The 21,226-nt window shown below is 34.6% G+C and overlaps 1 long non-coding RNA gene, 6 other non-coding genes and 1 pseudogene across 7 annotated transcripts; all 8 read right to left on the bottom strand.

The window, feature by feature from the left end:
• Positions 1-4,671: 4,671 nt before the first annotated feature.
• Positions 4,672-4,764, bottom strand: LOC124910954. Its single transcript, XR_007096553.1, has one exon. It is a non-coding gene; the product is annotated as a small nucleolar RNA SNORD96 family (small nucleolar RNA).
• A 172-nt stretch (positions 4,765-4,936) lies between these two features.
• LOC124910581 lies at positions 4,937-6,446 on the bottom strand. Its single transcript, XR_007096430.1, has 2 exons — positions 6,315-6,446; positions 4,937-5,327 (listed from the first exon to the last, which is right to left on the bottom strand). It is a non-coding gene; the product is annotated as an uncharacterized LOC124910581 (long non-coding RNA).
• On the bottom strand, positions 5,088-5,172 carry LOC124910858. Its single transcript, XR_007096477.1, has one exon. It is a non-coding gene; the product is annotated as a small nucleolar RNA R11/Z151 (small nucleolar RNA).
• LOC124910843 lies at positions 5,243-5,337 on the bottom strand (annotated as a pseudogene).
• On the bottom strand, positions 5,395-5,521 carry LOC124910902. The gene has a single exon (XR_007096513.1). It is a non-coding gene; the product is annotated as a small nucleolar RNA snoR80 (small nucleolar RNA).
• On the bottom strand, positions 5,657-5,752 carry LOC124910849. The gene has a single exon (XR_007096468.1). It is a non-coding gene; the product is annotated as a small nucleolar RNA Z157/R69/R10 (small nucleolar RNA).
• LOC124910865 lies at positions 5,901-6,013 on the bottom strand. The gene has a single exon (XR_007096482.1). It is a non-coding gene; the product is annotated as a small nucleolar RNA Z152/R70/R12 (small nucleolar RNA).
• LOC124910853 lies at positions 6,075-6,158 on the bottom strand. Its single transcript, XR_007096472.1, has one exon. It is a non-coding gene; the product is annotated as a small nucleolar RNA R11/Z151 (small nucleolar RNA).
• Positions 6,447-21,226: the final 14,780 nt, after the last annotated feature.

The following is a 21,226-nucleotide window of genomic DNA, read 5'->3' as shown; positions in this document are numbered from 1 at the left end:
GAGTTGTATTGACGGATATATCAATCTTTCTTAATTATGTTAACATGCCCTTTCTATGCTTAATGGAGAACATTAACATGTCCCAAATGATATATTAGCTACGATTTTTATCAATTGTCTCAACAAATTGTGGTCCGCATTAGTCAATTTCGGATGCTCAATTAATTGTCGTGCGCGAGCAAACAAAATCTGAACTACATTAAACGTATTAGTCTGAAGTAGTGCGCGAGAAGACGTCGATTGACTTCATCAAACTTGTAGTCTGAAGAAGTGCGCGAGCAGACGAAGTCTGAACTACATTAGACGTGTTAGTCTGAAGTAGTTCGCGAGCGTACGAAGTCTAAACTTCATCAGACGTGTTAGTCTGAAGTAGTGCGTGAGCAGACGTCATCTGACTTCATCAGACTTGTAGTCTGAAGAAGTGCGCGAGCAAACAAAGTCTGAACTACATCATACCTGTTAGTTTGAAGTAGTGTGCGAGCAGACGTCATCTGACTTCATCAGATTTGTAGTCTGAAGAAGTGTGCGAGTGGACGAAATTTGTACTACATCAGACGTGTTAGTCTGAAATAGTGCGCGAGCAGACGTCGTCTGAATTCCTTAGACTTATAGTCTGAAGAAGTGCGCGAGAAAATGAAGTCTGAACTACATCAGACGTGTTAGTCTGAAGTAGTGCGCGAGTAGACGTCATTTGACTTCATTAGACGTGTTAGTCTGAAGAAGTGCGCAAGCAGACGTCGTCTGACTTCATCAGACTTATAGTCTGAAGAAGTGCGCGAGCAAACGAATTTTGAACTACATCAGACGTGTTAGTCTGAAGTAGTGCACGAGTAGACGTCGTCTGAATTCATCAGACTTATATTCTGAAGAAGTGCGCAAGCAGTCGCCTTGCTTCAGCAGCCGTCTGAAGAACCGTCTACCCCTCTGATCAACTCATAAGCAGCGTATGTTATTAGTCGTATGCCCAGTCTGCCTATCAAGTTGTAACCGCTCAAGTGTCACGTGCTCAATATTCCTCCAGTCTATTTTTTACCTTTCTATACATCACATTCCAGCGAATATTTTCCAGTACAATACGGTAAGCCATGATGCAACGAATATATTCTTGTGTACCTTCCCGTTAGGGCTGCAAATGAGTCAAGCCGCTCGTGAGCTACTCGCGAGACGCTCGGTCAAAGCTCGACTTGAGCTTGACTTTAATCGAGTTCGCGCCGAGTTCGAGCCGGCTCGTTTAATATTCGAGCCGAACTCGAGCTCATATAATGTTTGCTCGATGGCTTGTCAAACTTTTTCGAGCATGATAATATAATATATTTTTTTATTTATTTTTAATATTAAAATTTAAAACAATATTTTTTTATCTTTCCTCTTCTCTTTCAAAACCCATATAATAAGCCCAATTTATATTATTATATTATATTATCTAAAACAAAACCCTAATTTCAATCTACATAACTCTTCATCTTTTTTTTTCTTCTCTCTCTTCCGTCTTCACAATTTCTTCTTCTTCATCGCCATTTCATCTTCTTCAAGCATTTCATCTTCTTCTTCAAGCATTTCATCTTTTTCTTATCTTCTTATTCTTTTTCACCATTTCATCTTCTTTTTCTTTTTTTGTCTTTACTATTTCTTTCACTTATTGATAATAGGTTGATTCCATTTTTTATATTATCTTTCATCTACAATATTTCTCTCATTTATTCACAAGCCTTACAAGTAATTAAAATCTATCTATTTTTACTTCTACTATAGATAACTTTGATTTCCTTATGTATGATGAGAAACTAATGCTTATAAGAATATAGAAAAAACACTAATATTATATATATATATAAATATATATATATATATATATATATATATTAGAGGTTGGATAAATATAATAACATTATTATATATAATGATTTTCAGGATTTATATAAAATGATTTTCAATTTATATTATGCTTAAATAAAGATATAATAATTAGTATATAATATTATATAATATCGAGGGAGATAAAAATTGTTAATATATTATATACAATATTGAAAAAGATAAAAATTGTTAATATATTATATACAATATTGAAAAAGATAAAAAAAAATGTTAAAATATTATATATAATAAAAATTAAAAAAATGTTATTATATATTATATGAAAGGATAAAAAAATTATAGTATATATATTATATATAATATGTTGAGAGGAAAATGAATTTATAAGATTTATATATATATATATATATATATATATATATATATATATATAATTAGTAGATTTTAGCTATAAATAAGTTTATATATATTATATATAATATGTTGGGAGGAAAATGAATTTATAAGATTAATAGTATATATATATATATATATATATATATATATATATATATATATATATATATATATATATATATATATATATAATTAGTAGATTCTAGCTATAAATAAGTTTATAATTTTATTTTTTTTTTGTCTTTAATATATAAGTTAAATTTAGATATTTTTTAACATTTATTTTTATATTAATTATTTTTAAGTTTAAACATTTAATATTATTGACTGCAGGTAAGCACGTGTATTATGTTTGAAAAACAAACTTAAAAAAGATTCATATATTGATTGTTTAAAGAATTTATATTATTTTTTAATTTAATTTTGAAATTTTATGTTTTAGAATTTTGATTAATAATGGTGGTTTGATGTTTTTAAAGTTTGTACTTTGGACTATCATTTTTGAAATTTTGAATATTTATGATTGTTTAATATTTTATTTTGAAATATAATGTTTTAAATGTTGAATATGTATGAAAGTTTGATATTTTCATTTTGAAAATAAATTTAGGTTTAGGTTTGAGTTCGAACTCGAGTTTAAAAATTTAATTTTAGTTTAAACTTTTCGAGTCGAGCCTGTAGGTTAATAGTCGAGCTCGAGTTCGAACTCAAATTTATAAACTCGTTCGAGCTCGAGCTCGAGTTCGAGTCGAACTAACAAATACTAAATCGAGTCGAGCTCAAGCTGGTTTGAGCTCGACTCAGCTCATTTGCAGCCCTACTTCCCGTACACTTGTCATACATCCAACGAATAGCTGACACGTTATCAAAGAAGAAGATTCGACCGTTGCTGAGTCTTTAATATAAAAGGTGATCCAATGACAACGACAAATTTCTCGGTTTTCTAATTCTCTAACTATAGCGCTAATTGCTTACTTTCTCTGTGATCATTCTGTAACCTTACATATAAATTATATTTCTCAACATAATCTTTAATTTTTATGTTTCATTTATCTCTCTTCATTCCTTAATCATTTCATCTTCTTTAACCTAAGCTGAAAATGCAGGATAAAGATTAGAAAGTCAATCCCAAAATCAAATAGAAGATCAATTTTATCCTTGCTTTTTGCAGAAGAAGATACTAAGGCTATGAGTTTATCCTTGCTTATCTTGGACTCTTGAATCTTGATAAAAAGGAGTCATCGCCACAACGGAAGAAGAGCTTGCAATCCATAGGTCCATTATCAAGATGATTCAAGAATGACATATAGATTGCATATTTGCTGAAAGCAAATTTCTGCAATCTGAAACGCTCTTACAGGCTCCAATTTTTGCTATTAAATGACGTCAAGGGAAAGGACAAAGCAGTTGTTGTCTTCTGCCTTGAATTATTAATTACAAATCACATTGAATAAACGGCTACATAATTATCCTTCTTTGGAGAGTGTTTTTGAACACATAGCTAATATTGTCATTGCAAGTTGCAGTCATTGCAAGTTGAAAATCAATTATCTATTTAGCAAAATGTGGTTTATAAATAAGGAAGATGTGGTTGATGCTGTTGCAGGGGAGAGAAAATATGGGTTCACAAAAATATGTGAACAAGTTAGAAACATGTTGCAGATGAGCTTGATTAGAGCATATGTGATATCTTGATTAGAGCATATGTGATATGGTGGATTGTCTTGACAACCAAAATTGTGGAAGAACAGTTTCGGAGGACATGAAAACGTCTCTTACATTGTTGGTTATGTAGTTCTACAGTAGACCTCCAGAAACTACTACAGTTTCTGAAGGATTTGTGGTAAATTAATTTTTTTTTTAAATCTGTGGATAGGGATTCTTAATCGGAAGATTTGATAAATGGATGAAGATGAAGTTGAGAGGAAAGTAGAATGGATAAATAGAGATCTCATTCAAAAGAAATATGAGGATTTCTTTAGTATATTATAAGGATAATTCTAACTGCAATAGACCATGATTGAAAATTGTTTGCTCTTGAACTTAAAGTACTCAATTGCCTGTGTAACATTTGATCATTAATACTTGTTTAGAAGGTTAATATGTTAATCAACATTAACATTAAAAAGAAATTAAACATTGTGCTCAGACAACCATTGGTTTGTCTTCAAATCATTAAATAAGTCAAAAAATCAGAAACTCTAGTCCACAAAAGTATCTTACATTCTAAAAAGAAAAAAAAATGTTTTCACAAGATGGATTCCTTCAAAGAGATTCAAAATATGGTCACAATGGACTGTTGCCATGTTTCTGAATTAAAATATCACAACCTTGTTTGCTGTAATATTCTTTTATTTTTTATAATAAGCTAAAAAAGAAAAATACCAGATAAAAAAATTAAGTTAGAACAAAAAAAAAAAAAAAAAAATTATCAGATATGAATTGAGAATTAAAATGAAGTCTCAGAATTGCAGAATTAATAACATCAAGACCAAAAGGTCATTCAGTCCCGAAAGATGGTGTTATTTTAACTGATCTCCTCACAGACAAACAAATCAAACCATTTAAAATGAAAAATTAAGAATAAATAACATAAGGACAATGTGATTCAATGAAATGTATTTCTCATGGCAAATCCCAAAAGGTAATGGCAGAAACTGCTACTCAAGGCAATAGGATATGAGATCGCACACCATCTGAAGAACAGGAAAGTCCCATCTCCTAAGAGAGAAAATCTCAACCATTCATTGATCAGAAAAGGAGGCTCAATCTTTGACGACTATGAATGGAATTTGCAAAGACTAAATAATTTGCTCCATTAGAATAGTTGTCAGATTAAAATAACACATTCAGATCAATAAAAAGTATAAAAGGGGCCTCAATGTGTGTAACATTCAGATCATTGAAAAAAATCTCACTGAAATCCGCTAAGATAATGTGATTTTTCATCATAAGCCCAAAAATGAAATTATGAATGGGTTCTTGTTCAATATGTTGAATGTCAATGAACAAAAACAATAAAAATAAATTGTGTACTCAGACAGCCAAGGGTTTGTCTTCAATAATGGGATAAAACCCAAGATCAGAAACTCTAGTCCACATAAGTCTCATCACTGCACAAAACAATTTAACAATCTAACATCAAGTAGAATAAAACATTTGCATTATAAGGAGAAATCAACATTTATGTGGCGTTTCCAGGATTAAGTAACACAGAGTAAAAGTTAGTAATCAGGATATAACCACAATATTCATATTGCGTCCGTGCCATTAAACTAAAAGGAACATATTAATCCCCAGTATTGGTAAAGGACGCATGAAACTAAAAACATTGTGAATGATCCAATGTATAACATAAACTTGGTCTCATACTTGAATAGAACAAACATCTTTACCACCATGATTATGATGAGAAATAATGATCAACTACGATTTCAAATAAACTATGTGCTCAGACAGCCAAGGGTTTGTCTTCAATAATGGGATAAATCCCAAGATCAGAAACTCTAGTCCACAAAAGTATCATCACCGCAACAATTTCAGAATACAAGATTTCATGATCAATTAAACAAAGTGCAAGTCAATTAGGAAATACAACAATATTCATATTGATTACATGACAACAATGAATGAAGTAATTATATTAAAAAAAATGGAGAAATAACCAATGAGGATGTGTGTGTATGTATACTCAGTGGAAGGAGAAGTCGTTTATTAAGGGACTCACGGAGAGACACAAAAGTGTCCCTAATTCCACTGCCCTAATCACCAATTTGGTGTTTAGTCTCATCATTGCATAGAATAACCACATCTCTAAAAATAATAGTTTTAAGAGAAAATTCAATTGCTAAGAACAACAAGGGCTTCAGTGTGTGTAACAATCAGATCATTGAAAAATTCTCACTGAAATCCGCTAAGATATATGAATTTTTCATCATAAGCCCAAAATAACAATCAAAAGATAGATGAATTTCTTAATTAGCATCTATTGGAATCACAGATCAGAAACTCTAGTCCATATAAAATACTCATCACTGCACACATCAAATTCACAATAAAAAAAACCATGAAAGAAAAGATTAACATATGAAAGCAAGAACCTATCGCCGAAGAGGATGTTGTTGAAACATAGTATGAATCGTCTCTTCAACGGAGAAGAAAAGATGATATTGAAATGCAAAGGGCTTGGGAGGAATAAATAGGACACTATTTCTCCGTAACTAGGGTTTCCACTTTCCAGCCATTATTTAGTAAGTTTAAATGAAACTAGTAATTATATTTTATTTGTATTTTAGGGTTTCAATCCATTAGGCCCATTAGTTTGTTTAAAGGCCCAAATGTTATTATAGTGTCGAATTTGCTTCAAACTTTAAATTGTGTATGAAATTTTAATTTTTTAATTTAATCTATAAATAAATAAATGTCTCTTTCTTGTTTTAATATACAAGTTTATTTTTTAATTAATTTACCAATTTTGTACTAATAAAATAATATTTTTTTATTGACCGTTGATTGGTTTGTGGAGTTTATCTTATAATAGTCTTCATCAACATCCACGTCCGTATAGAAAAATCTCTAACCAGTTTTTCCAGGATTTCATGCCAACAAACAGTCTTTTTCCTAATCATATTAATAGATGAATTAGGATCAAAAGAACAATCTAAAAATCTTTCGAAACCTAGAGAGCGGGTTTGTAAAACTTGGTTGAAGAATGGTTTGGGGAAATCAAAGCACAGTGTGGTTTCCCCTTCTCGCACAAACTGTTCATTTAGGGTTGGATGAATATGTATATATTATTTAGAAATTTTACCTTTTCTGGATTCCTCACCCTTTGTCGGAGTATAGTCGACACCGAAGTTGTATGAGTTGTAATAAGACCAAGGGAAAGAAAGTCATACCGGTAGCATTCGGTCTTAGACCCATTCCTGTGAAATATCCCATTTTCTGCATGAGACGTAGGGAGATGACTCCATAAAGTTTTTCTTCCATAAAGATGTAGTTAGTTGAGTATTGACGCACTGTCGTTTTCTCATTTTTCTGAAAGTGAGTTGATATTCTCCGTATTCGATGTATCATTGAAGTGCTTCAAACCATACCTTAGTTGATATCTTAGTGTTGGACACAACTCTCTTTCCAAAGTCGCCTTGACTTATGTTAAATCTCGAGGGGTTTGATTTTGACACCCCCAGAATTTTAGTCATGGCGGATAAAATAGCCAACGCGTTCGTGAATCGATTTTGGCTTTTCGGTGCATGTGTGAATGTCACCTTTTCGAATCGGGCAACCAATTTCATGAGATACTCGTGATACGATGGTTTTAGGTTTTCCCATTTTGCTTTCCAATCGTCATTCGTTTGAGATATGACCAAATTTGAGTTTCCAACCACTTCCAACGGATCATCCCTTTTCTCATAAGTCAATTTTAGCCCCAACAAATATGTCTTGTACTCGACATCACTATTGGTGACGGGATAATCAAGCTTACTCTATATCGGGTTATATGTACACATTTGATTAATGAGAAGAATCTTAATTCCATATCCTTGCTTTTCCAAAGCCATATCAAACATGAGTCTCCACGATGTCGTCTCAATGTACATCACTTTGTCATCTATGAATGTCAATTATTCCTCGTCTTCAACGTATATTGTTGGTCTACTAAGAAGTTTGATATTACACTCCTCTGATATTTCCTAATCTATTGTAAGAATTTATTAAGGTTTTAAATATGTTCTTCTCACTTTTTGGACTTAACAATCATGTCGTCCACGTACACTTCCACTTCCTTGTAGATCATATCGTGAAGTATAATTGTGGAAGCTCTTTAGTACGTGGCGTCGACATTTTTGGGTCTAAAATGCATGACCAGATAACAAAACGTTTCCACTTCTATGATGAACAAGAACTTCTCTTTGTCCTCTGGTGCCATAAACACTTGATTGTAGTTGAAGAATCAGTCCATGAATGATAGTAATTGATTACTCACGGCGTGGTCAACCAATACGTCAATGTGAGGTAGCTGAAAACTATCATTTGGAGTTACTTTGTTGAGATCATGATAGACTACGCATACCTGAATTTTTTCATCTTTCTTGAAAACTATGACCCCGTTCGCCACCCACTTAGAATACTTGACGACTACTAGAAAACCAACCTCCAACTATTTCTTCACTTACTCTTTGACTTTCTTAACAATATCATTCCGCATTCGACGAAGCTTTTGTTTGACTGGCTTGGCGTCTAAAAAAAGAGGTATAAGATGATGAATGATATTAGGATCAAATCCTGACATATCTCGGTATGATCATGCAAAAAAATCTTTAATTTGGTTTTAATAATTCAATTAAATCATGTTGTTCTTGTTCATTTAAACTTTGTCCGATTAAAATAATTTGAGGGTCATCTTCATTGTTTAAGTAAATCTTAGTCGTTTTTTCAGTTGTAGACGTGCTTTCATGTTCATTATATAAATAAAATTTTATTTCAAAGTTTATTTTGAAGTTAAAGTAATCATCACATAGCCCGTACTCAAAATTCTCTTCATTAAACAAAATGCTACTATTTCTTACATCATTACTCGTGCTAGAATTATTATGTTGGGAGAATAAGTAACATAATTATAAAGGGGTATAGTTTATGAGTGAGTTTTTCAAATACAATATCCTTTATTATTAAATCACCCTCCTCTCGATCCCTAGTTCTAGTGGTACCGATGATCATCTTAACATAAGGATCGTCTTCGTCAATGTCAGTATCATCTAAATTTTTGTGGATTAAGTCGAAGAAGGTTGTCCCTTTGGAGAGTTCATATGTCTGCCTTGAGGATTCACCTCGTTCAGTTCGAGCTTTCCTTTCCAAACCTATAGGTCTTTAAGGTAGCCCTTTTAGCTTGCTTCGCCACTTCTCATCTCTTTTTTGTTCATGTAATGAAAATGATTAATTTTGTCAAGGAAATTGACAAATATCTCAAAACCGGGAAAATATTTTTTAGTTAAGGGATTAATGAAGGGTTTAGGAAAGCTAAAGCACAATACATCATGTCCTTCTCGTACAAATTGTATGTTCAATGTGGGAGGAATCTGAATGTGAACCATTTGGATCTTACCTTTTCTGGACCCTTCGCCTTATTCCCTTTGATAGCCCAAACCACTCGTGTTGTACTTCTCTCGGATTGACTTTATGTGATTGACAATCATATATCAAATAGACCCAAACTTATTTCAGGAAAATATCACATATTAAACATCATGCTCTGAATTGGATAACCAAAGTAAGAGAAACTTGTAGTACCTAAATGATCTATCTCTGATGCAAACATTACACTTACTTAAAAACCATTCAAATCGACATCTTGGTTAGATACGTGGGAGTTACCAACACCATTCGTAGAATATACATCCCCGTCAACCGTAATCATGGAATCATTGGCCATAAATCTGAGTTTCTAATAGAATGTAGAATCTACTACCTTTTGCTTGTATAGCCATGACCTCCCGAGAATGACATTGTATGATGATTTCATATTGATAACGCAAAAGTCAATCTTGAAGGGCACACCTAAAACATTGATTATTATCTTGAAATTTATCATGACTTCTTTCCTCATGATGTCAACGCCACGTACGCATAGATCTGACAAGATAGTAAAATATTTCCCGATGTAAATCCTCTTAAGTGTCCTCCGTGGGAATATATTCAATGTTGAGTCATTATTGACAAGGGCCATCGAAACTGTCTTACCCTCCATCTCCACTATAAAATATAATGTTTTTGTATGACTTGCCCCGAATCTTGCCAAATCTACATCATCAAACCCAATCTTTTGTTCTTTCTGCACAATTGATTATGCCAACTAGTTCTTCGGGAGTTGTATTGACGGATATATCATTCTTTGTAAATTCTCTTAACATGGACTTTATATGCTTAATGAAGTACATGAGCATGGCCCAAATTGATATATTAACTACGATTTTTTTCAATTGTCTCAACAAGTTTTCGTCTGCATTAGTCGCTATCAAACGCTCAATCTTTTTCCCGACTAATGTCTTAGATGGGGACAACTACCCAAAATGAATAGTATTCATGAAAATTTACTCCTCTTCTAGTCACATTAACATCTTCTCATGATTTCTCTTTTCCTAACCTTCTTTATTTAGATATTGACTTCTTATATGTACCACTAATTCAACTCTAGTCTTTTTCTCGACCTTCTCTCTTTTGACCTCCCAAAAGTCGTCATCAACCTTATGTTCAATTTACTAGAAGTCTTGCAATCTCTTCCCATAAATCAACCTCTTCATTAACTGCATTCTTTCAAAATTTTGTCATTTCTATTATCGATTCTTCATTTTGAATTACGCCTAATATGTGATTGTTGTAAATTGTTTCCTCACTAATTTCAAATGTACATTTTTTGGTTGGGTAAAGGGTTAGTGTTTACCTTTGGTTTGGGAAGTACCTTCTTGTCGATTAGATCTTGAATTTTATCTTTCAACACATAAAAGAATTAGTCTCGTGACCCTTCATCTAATACAAAACACACAACAATTCTGCACTTATACTTACACTACTTTCCCTAGTATCGGTGTTATTGGCTAGATCAAGTTATTTTCTTTTAAAGCTTTAAAATCCTTGGAAATTTGCATACACATATCTAAGGGTGTAACGTGTTTGGTTTAGTCGATATTTTCACGATATTGTCCATTTACCCGATACTATTTTCCCGAGTATCAATGTTAGTGGCGGGATCAATTTCTTTTCTTTTAAAGCTTCAAAAGCCTTGGAAATTGATATACATATATCTAAGGGTGTAAGTGATTCGGTTCGATCATTTTTTTCACCGAAAAATCATCCCAACCGTTAGTGTTAGTTTTTCAAAATCTTCATCCGTCGGTTGGCGATTAAATGCCAGTTTAGTTTGGTTAGTTATAAAATTAGTTCGGTTGATTAATTAGTTAATCGTTGAAAAAAAAATATATAATATAATAAACTAAAAATAAAAAATAAAAAATTTATAAAATAACCCCACCAAGGTAGCCTAGTGGTAAGAGTCGACTTAAGAAACCAAAAAAGTCACGGGTTCGATTCCATCTGGAAGCGCTTTAAGTTTAATCGGAGGGTCATGGTTGTGGGGTATCATGTAAGTTATCTTTAATTCCCAAAAAATATATATATTTATGATATAATAAACTAAATAATGAATAAATTAGATGAGTTTTATAAAAAAATTAACAAATATGTATATAATATAATAAACTAAAGAATGAAAAAACTAGTTGAGTTTTGTAAAATAAATTAATATATATATATAATAAAATAAACTAAAGAATGAAAAAATTAGTTGAGTTTATAATAAAATTCTAATAAATTAGATAATAAAATAACTATTTAACTTTAAATATATATATATATATATATTAGAATATTAATTCAATCAAAATGAGCTTAACAAAGAAAAATACATCAAAATAACAAAATATGTGTGCGCCAAGATTCAATTTTTGGACAAAAAAAATTAATCATGTTCATCCTTTACCAATAGGCTAGAATGACATATATTTAAAAACATATTAAAAACAAGTATATATACGGTTGGTCGTTTAAACCGTCAGTTTTTTATTATTTAAACCGCCAATCGAACCTGCCAAGGTTAGTATAGAAAATTATAAATCGGTTAGAACTCTGTTCGATTCGTTTATACCTATTTTACTCGGTTTTTCTTTGGTTCAGTTTGATTTTGCTTACACTCCTACGTATATCATCATAGTTTTGTCACGGTCTCGTAGAAGGAGTCATTGTTTTCAAGGTATGAACTAGTTTCCTTAAGATGTTGATTGTCAATTCTATAGACGTTCTTTGTTAGCAAATCACATTCAACTCATGCATCCGCCACAAAATGAACTCGTACATTTGGTTTCCACTTTCTCTCCTTTCACCTCAGTTTAAGGTCGTGTATTCCTTCTTTTCTTCCCCTTCTTGGCTATTGCGTTGTCAAAATATACCCTAGCTCACATTATATTTGCTAATCCCGAATAGTCCTTAGAATGCATTATCATGATGTACTCACCATTAAGATTGTCGACTATCATCTCCATTTATTCCATTTCACTCGACAAATTATCTATCTAGCAAGCAATCTCTTTACATCTATCTAAATATGACATGCATGTCTCATTCTCCCCTTTTTTGACATACTTCAATCGCTTCTCTAGTTTTTCATAAGTGAGGTACATGTTAAACCTAGTAATAAATATCTTTGTTAGTTCTTTCATTGCGGTGAGAGAAACATAAAGATAGATAGAGGATATGTAATGGTGGGAGAGTGCATAAACTAACTCGCTCAATTAACTATAAATATAAGCTCAAGACGTGTGCCAACAATACCTTGATAGAGAAGTGGGTCACTCAAGGGTTCACCACTGTGTTTGGAAAGAGAAGACCTAGTGGCAACATGAATGTGAAGTGGCTTTGCATCCACCATATTAGCTATGTTGAGGAATGTGAAAATATATTTAACTTGACTAAGAAACAAACTGGTATGAGTTTGAGTAACTTCAACTCTAAGAAAATAATGAATATCATCCATGTATTTAATAGGAAATAGTTTACACAATTTAGATATCGTAGACATAAGATGGGGTGAAAAGTTTCCCGTAAATATAATATTAATGACATAATCTAGTAGATAAGATGAAATATCTCCTTTGTGATAGAGAAAGAGTGATGTATTGGATTTTGATTCAATAAAGACAATGGATAATAAAGCCCTACATAACTTGGAATGACAAGTACGCGGGGCTTGCTTTAGTCCATAAATGGTCTTTTGTAGACGACATACATGATATGAGAAATTAGGATGTATAAATCTAAACGGCTGAGGCATATAAACTTCTTCAAGTAATGTTCCATGAAGAAAATCATTACTCACATTAAGTTGGTGGATAAGCCACTATTGTGTAACAACGAGTGATATAATTGGTCTGATAGTAGTTGGTTTGACAACCGGGATAAAGATTTCCTTATAATTAATTCCAGATTGTTGATGAAACCGTTTTGCAACAAGGCGTTCTTTGTTTCATTCAATTGACCCATCAATTTTCTGTTTAAGCTTAAGAACCCATTTGCATTGAACCACATTGTGAGCCTGAGTTCGCGGAACAAGAGTCCACATGTTATTCTAGAGTAGAGAATTATATTTGGATGTCATGGCAGTCCTCCAAGCAGGGTCTTATTGGCCGATAAAACACATGTAGGTTCAACACAAGAGGCAAAGTTGATATTTAAGGAATGAATCTAGTTTTTGGCTCGAGTGACATTGGGATGAAGGGAACATGTAGGGACACGAATAGTTGAAGTACAAGGAAGAGGGTTTCTAGGAATAGGTGTGGATTTAACTAATGTGAGAGTAGATGAGTTAGGAAAAGATTGAGGTGGGGTAGTGACTAGATTGATTGGATTATTATGAGGTGTAGGTGTGGTAGGTGTGGTTGGTTGTGGATTAATAAATGTTGATGTTGTAGGTGGAACATAATATGTGTAGATAGATAGCGATGGTTGTTGGGTTGTGTGAGTAGGTGCAGAAGATGATATTGTAGAAAAGGAAATAGTTGTTCATTGAAGGTAACATGTCAAGAGATGTATATACGACCGATTGGTAGATGGAGACATTTATATGTTAGAAAAATTAAGTAGGTTAATTTTAACCGGTCAGCGAACTAAATTAATTTCAATTTTCATGTGCAGGAACAAATCAAACCGCATAAACTGGTTGGAGAATATACCAAAAGTAATTCGGCTCCAAATGATCAAAGTCATGACCAAGAGGAACCGACTTCAACTTCTCAACCAGACCGGCTAGCAAGAAAGTCCTTAAACATCTCAATTAAACCGGCTAGCAAGAAAGTTCTCAACTCGAGCTGGATCATACTACGAAAAGATCAACCGGAAACTATGAATTGCATAATGACGTAATATGACGAAATATATGCTTATTGGGAAAATGCAAGAAGATAAGATCCGGATCAGAAGCATGAGATAAAAACAATGATGATCTGCTTATCCAAGATCCAAAGCAAAATCTGAATCAGACAACCGGAACGTGCATGTTTGCCATGTGTCCAAAACTGCAAGCCACTGATGTCATCAAAACCTGACCGGTAGACGCATGCTTGCCAAGTGTCAGAAAGATGAAATGTGCACGCAACATCTCTGAACCGTCATGGTTTCAGAATGACCAATCCTACGAAGAGAGAAGAAGATGACCGTTAGGATATCATTTACTATAAAAGGAAGACGAAGGATCTTCATTAAACACGGTTGTGAAATATTAAGAGAGAGACATAAATCTCACGTGCGAGCCAAATTTGCAATTCAAAATTACTAAAAGCATTGTTGTATTGAGTTATTTGTATTACATCAGAGTGAAGTGGTGTAACTGGCGAGTAGCGAGTTAGGCTCGTCCGACATTCTATGAGTGTTGTAATATTCAAGTTAGTGGAGATCCTTCTCATAATCTGAGAAGAAGGGGTGACGTAGGAGAGTTTGCTCCGAACATCCATAAAAAATCTTGTCTTGTGTCTTTTACTTATTTCCTACTTACCTACTCTAAAACCAAACAATTACTAACCGAAACATAATCCTTAACCAAAACTGGTCTATCGATCCTCCTTAACCGACTCCTTATAAACATCATCCAAATCTTGTGTGTTGCTTCAAAACGAAATAGACATTTCCGCCCTTGAACCTGGTTCAAGAGTCTGTGACAGTTTGCGTAGTGTTGAGAACGGTTGTAGTCTCTAACCGGACTATCACCAATCAGAGCGTGAGTTGTGTTGTGTTGTAAGCGGTCACCCCCAAAACCGGAACCCCGGTCCTCCAAGGGCGATCCAAATCCTAACAAGTGGTATCAGAGCGAGGTTCTTAACACTCAAGCAACCGAAGAAGATGGGAAGTATGACCCACAACGATAAGCCACTGATGCTAAACAATGAAGCATTTAACAGCTGGAAGAAACAGATGTATTTACATCTGATTACGTTGGATGATGAGATGAGCAGGGTTCTGAAGGAAGGACCGATAAAGATCAACAAGGAGATAGATGCATGGACGACTGAAGATCGGAGAAGAAGTAACCTGAACAACCATTACATGAGACACATCTATAAGGCTATGGACGACAACACACTGAACAAAATCTCAGATTGTGAAAATGCAAAGGAAGCCTGTGAAACGATCATTCAGATCCATGAAGGAAATGAAAGGACAAAAGAAAACAAAATCTTGGTGGAAACTCAAAAATATGAGAACATCAGGATGAAACCGGGAGAAAACATGAAAGAGTTCAGCAACCGGTTCACCAGTGTGGTCAACGAACTACAAACACTCGGAAAGATATATGACAACCGGGAGATAATAACCAAAGCCTTAAGATCACTACCGAGTACTTGGGATATCAAGACCATGGTGATGAGGGAATCAAGCAATCTCGGGCAGATGAAGCTGCACGATGTGTTTGAGGATCTGAAAGCATACGAGTTCGAGATAAAGTCTCGGATTGAAGATGAAGCATCTACGTCAACCGCAACTAGAACTTTGGTTACATCGGTGGAACCGGCGGTCAATGTATCAACCGTTCCGGCTCCCGTCAAAAACGCTGACCAAATCAGTGAAGATGTGATGGCGATGCTAACACAGAAATTCGGGAGATTCATGAAGAAGAACCAACCACCATCTAACAACATTTTTAATTATAACTATATTGATAAATCAAATAAAAGATGCTATAACTATGATAGTTTTGGACATTCAGGTCGGAGTGTAGGAAACCGAGAAGAGACGATCGAAAACCGGAAAACAACTACCAAAACAATAACTATCAAGGTAACCGTTATCAGTGTAACAACTATCAAGGGAACGATTACCGGAGGAATGACAACCAAAGAAACGATTACCGAAGGAACGATAACCAGCAAGCCGATGAAAGAAAGAAAATACAAAATGCACTCATCGCATCCGACGGTGGAAGCGACTGGGCATACTCCGACAACGAAAATGATAAAGAAAAAGTAACATGCTTCATGGCAAACGACGAAGAGGTATTTGATTTCTCTTTTGATGAATTTACTAAGGAAGATCTGATTTCTGCACTCAACGAAATGGTCGCTGAGTTCAGAAACATATCTACATATATACCGACCCGGTCAGAACATGAAACCAGAGAGTCAAGTGGTACTGCTGGTGAGCCATGCGAAACCACAATATATGAACCGGCTAGACTATCCTTAGAAAATAAGGAGACAATTCAACCAGTAACCAAAGAAAATGAACGAACACAGTATATTACGGCTGCTTGGGAAAGATCCCGTGAAGCCGTAGATTAGATGTGCAAATATAAACGACACCCTAAATGTAAATTTGGTATTGGATACAAACAAAACAAATCCGCCAAATCAAACAACTCTAAAGGGATGAAACTCACAGAAGACAATCTTCCTTTCGTAAGATTTGTCAAGAGCTCTTCAACCAACAGTGAGGCAGAAACTGTTATAAAACCTGAACTAAAATATGTAAGTCCAACTGATTCGGAGAAATGACTACATCCTGAGAGAAGGAGAGTCAGCCGGTCAGGAGATAAATAAAACAAAACACATGTACCTCAAAATAAAACTAATCAAAATCCCTCATCACCACAACACAAGGCACTCTTGGGCAAAAAGCAAGAGGTTAAGCTAAATACCATTAGAACCATTACCGGGAAAGTGATCCGACTCATCAAAGTTTGGATCCCAAAGGATTAATCAACCACGGACCCAACTGAATGTGGGTACCAAAAAGGTGTAAATATTTCTTTTTTGCAGGTTAGGAGAAGCAACCGGCTAAGGAACTCGGAATAGTATCTAGACAGTGGATGCTCAAGACACATGACCGACAATAGTGGACTACTAATCGACATTACCTATGAAACCAGAGCAATGATCACATTTGGTGACAACTCAAAAGGTAGAACCGCGGGCAAGGGTAAGATTGTCCACGGTAACCTGTCTATAAATAATGTATTGTTGGTAGAAAACTTGCATTTCAACTTGCTAAGCATTAGTCAAATGTGTGATATAGGATACAAGGTTGAGTTTCATAAAAATGCATGTTTAGTTAAAAATCATCAAAATGACATTTTACTAACCGGAAACCGGATGGAGAATATTTACAAAGTTGATTGGAAAACTAAGATTGAAAATCCTGTATGTATGTTAGTTAGAAATGATCCAAACTGGCTCTGGCACAAACGGCTAAACCATTTGAACTTCAAAACAATAAAATTCATATGTTCCAGGGAATTAGTTTACAGTTTTCCAAATGTAAAGTTTTCAAAAGACAAAGTATGTGCTGCATGTCAAATGGGTAAACAAATAAAGTCTTCTTTTAAAAGTAAAGGAAACCATCAATCCGAACGATGTTTAGAACTCTTGCATATGGATCTGTTTGGTTCGGTTAGGGTAACAAGCATATGAGGCATGCAATATACTATGGTAGTTGTTGATGATTATTCTAAATTCACTAGGGTAACATTTTTGGCGTCTAAAATTCAAGCAACACCAAACCTGATTAAACTGATTTTGAGGATACAAAATGAAAAATCTATTCGGGTAAACAAAATCAGAAGTGATAGAGGAACCGAATTTACAAACAGCGATTTAACTACTTTTCTTGACGATTCCGGTATTAGGCACGAGTTGTCTAGTGCCAGAACTCCTCAACAAAACGGTCTGGCTGAGAGAAGAAACCGAACTCTCAACGAAGCCGCAAGGTCAATGATAGCCGATTCGGGTGTTGCTCAAAAGTTTTGGGCCGAGGCTATCAATACCCATGTTATACTCAAAACCGGTCTCTAGTCACTAAACGATTTTCTAAAACCCCTTTTAAGATATATTATGACAGAATTCCAAACATCCAGTATTTTAGAATTTTTGGTAGTAAATGCTTTGTTCACATCAACGACAAAACTTATTTGACCGCATTTGATGCTAAGTCCGATGAAGTAATAATGTTGGGATATTCAAGTGTAAGTAAATCGTATAGAATTTATAATACTAGAACTTTAACAATTGAAGAAACTTCTCACGTTGTTTTTGATGAATCGGTTGAACGAAATACTGCATTACCCTTCGACCTTCACAACAGAATGGAAAATTTCAATATCTATTCTGATGATGAAGATGAAGTTCCAGTTTACAGACGGTTTGTCAATGATCAAGCGGTTGATGTTGAACCTCAGCCTGATCAAGCTGTTTTACCGCAGAAAGTTGACTCTTCAGTTTCAACTGAAAAATAGGTCGGCCTGACTCTATTTAGCCTACCGATCAGTCTAACCTTGATCAGCCAACCGAACGCTTGGAAGACACGTCTAGAATAAATCTCAGAAGGAATAAGAATCATCCTCTTGAACTAGTAATTGGTAACATCTCATCACCCGTCCGAACTAGGCAACAAAATTTGGAACACTATGAAAACTCAGCTTTCATATCACAAATTGAGCCGAAAAAGGTGGATGAAGCGTTGCTAGATCCCGATTGGATCTTCGCAATGCAAGAGGAATTAAACGAGTTTGAGAGAAACAAAGTCTGTTACTTAGTTCCTAGACCGAAAGACAAACTAGTTATAGGAACACGATGGGTATTCAGAAATAAACTCAATGAAGACGGTTTAGTTACGAGGAACAAGGCCCGATTAGTGGCTCAAGGCTATAAACAGGAAGAATGCATTGATTTTAAAGAATCATTTGCTCTTGTGGCTAGACTTGAGGTCATTAGAATATTTCTGGCATTTACAACTTTCAAAAATTTCAAAGTTTTTCAAATGGACGTTGAAAGCGCTTTTCTAAACGGTGAAATAAATGAAGAGGTGTATGTTAATCAACCTCTAGGTTTTAAAAATCCAGAGCATGTAAATCATGTTTATTGGCTAAACAAAGCCCTTTACGGTTTGAAACAGGCTCCAAGAGCCTGGTATGATACACTAACCAAATTCTTATTTGATCACAAATTTACAATAGGTTCGGTTGATAAGACTCTTTTCAAATTCAAGAAAAAGGAACACATACTACTCGTTCAAATATATGTTGATGATATTATTTTCGGATCAACCGATCCAAAACTATGTGATAAATTCTCAAAAATGATGACTGACAAATTTCAAATGAGTATGATGGGAGAAATGAGTTTCTTCCTAGGGCTTCAGGTTGAGCAGATCGAAACCGGAACATTCATAAGCCAACCAAAGTACACAACCGAACTATTGAAGAAATTTGGAATGGACACATATGCTGAGGCGGCTACACCGATGAGTTCTTCCGTAAAACTAGACAAAGATGAGGATGGTCAAGTCGTCGACATCACAGCATATTGAGGAATCATTGGTTCATTACTTTGGTACCCGGACATTCTGTTCGCGGTCGGAGTATGCGGGAGATTTCAAGCCAATCCAAAGCAATCAAACTACACCGCGGCTAAAAGGATTCTAAAGTATTTGAAAGGGACTCAAGATGTAGAACTTTGGTACCCGAAAGATTCAAGCTTCAACCTCATAAGCTACTCAGATGCAGACTATGCAGGATGCAAAATCGATCGAAAGAGTACAAGTGGGACTTGCCAGTTTCTGGAAGACCGGCTTGTCTCATGGAATAGCAAAAAGCAAACTTCAGTTGCAACATCAACCGCAGAGGCAGAGTACCTAGCAGCCGAAATCTGTTGTGCACAACTCCTCTAGATCCAACAGCAACTAAGAGATTTTGGCGTGATTGCTGAAGAGTCGCCAATATTTTGTGACAACACCAGTGCAATAGCGATCACATATAACTCGGTGTTGCATTCAAGAACAAAACACATTGACATAAGACATCATTTCATCCGGGAGCATGTTCAACAGAAACACATCTGGATGGAGTATGTCTCGACTGAACAGTAAGTGGCTGACATCTTCACCAAACCGCTATAGGAAGCTAAGTTCTCTTATTTCAGAAATATTTTAGGACTTACTGATAGCAAACAACTTATGCCATAATCATCAATGAATGATTTCAAACATTTTCTCATGAAAAACCGGGGTATGTGTTCAGGGAGAAGCTCTCGTTTCTCAAACCTTACCCTAATAGGACATTACATACTCAAGGATGCTAACTGGAAGGAAGTCCCCGATTGTGCCTAACAAATTCATAATATCAAATCACATGCATTTACATATTTAGCGGTTCAAATGACTTGGTAAAATAGATAGCTTAGTCCAAAGCTGAACAAATATTGATCTGATTCAATATTTCTTCACACCGGAATAAGTTATCTAAATAAAACCGGTCATGGAAAACCAACCAGTAAAAATGCATCATGGTTTTGGTAAATTGAACTTTTCCGGTTAACTTGGGACGGCTAATCGAGTTTTCATGCACCTCTTGAAAAATTAAACCTATGAATCATAAAATAGTATACCTCAATCGAGATGACGACACATGTCCATCATCAAGAGAGGAAGACTAACATCTTGCCCATATATTTATTATCATCATGAAAATCTTTAGTAATGATTACTATTGCATTGGAACTAAACATTCTACACTTATACAAGTTAACTCCCATTAAATAACCGATGACATCACTAAGCACGCTTAACCTACTAACCTAGCCGAACCCCTGTCTATATAAACAACCCTTGAATCTTCAAACATTTCACAAATTCACTATTCACAAAAATCTCGTGTTTAAACTTTTCACAAGAATATGAACTCTTCACCTCTCTCTAAAAAGATCTTGTTGGCCGATTTCCACTCCATCTATCAATATGAAGATCATGGCATCAAGGAAATGTTCTTATCCCTTGAAAGAACCGGGCTAAGAAAGTTCTTAGAGAATAGATTCATCATCGACTATTTGGTAGTCGATGAGTTTTTCGAAACAACAAAAGAGGTGCACCGAGACATTATTGTGGCACGAGTCTATGAGCAATCATTTCTATTCAGCGAGACAGA

This window comes from Impatiens glandulifera, chromosome 7 (assembly GCF_907164915.1).
Source record: "Impatiens glandulifera chromosome 7, dImpGla2.1, whole genome shotgun sequence".
In the NCBI taxonomy this organism is placed as follows: domain Eukaryota; kingdom Viridiplantae; phylum Streptophyta; class Magnoliopsida; order Ericales; family Balsaminaceae; genus Impatiens; species Impatiens glandulifera.
The sequence above is the reverse complement of the archived record's forward strand: the minus strand, read 5'-3'. Positions and strand labels throughout refer to the sequence as shown.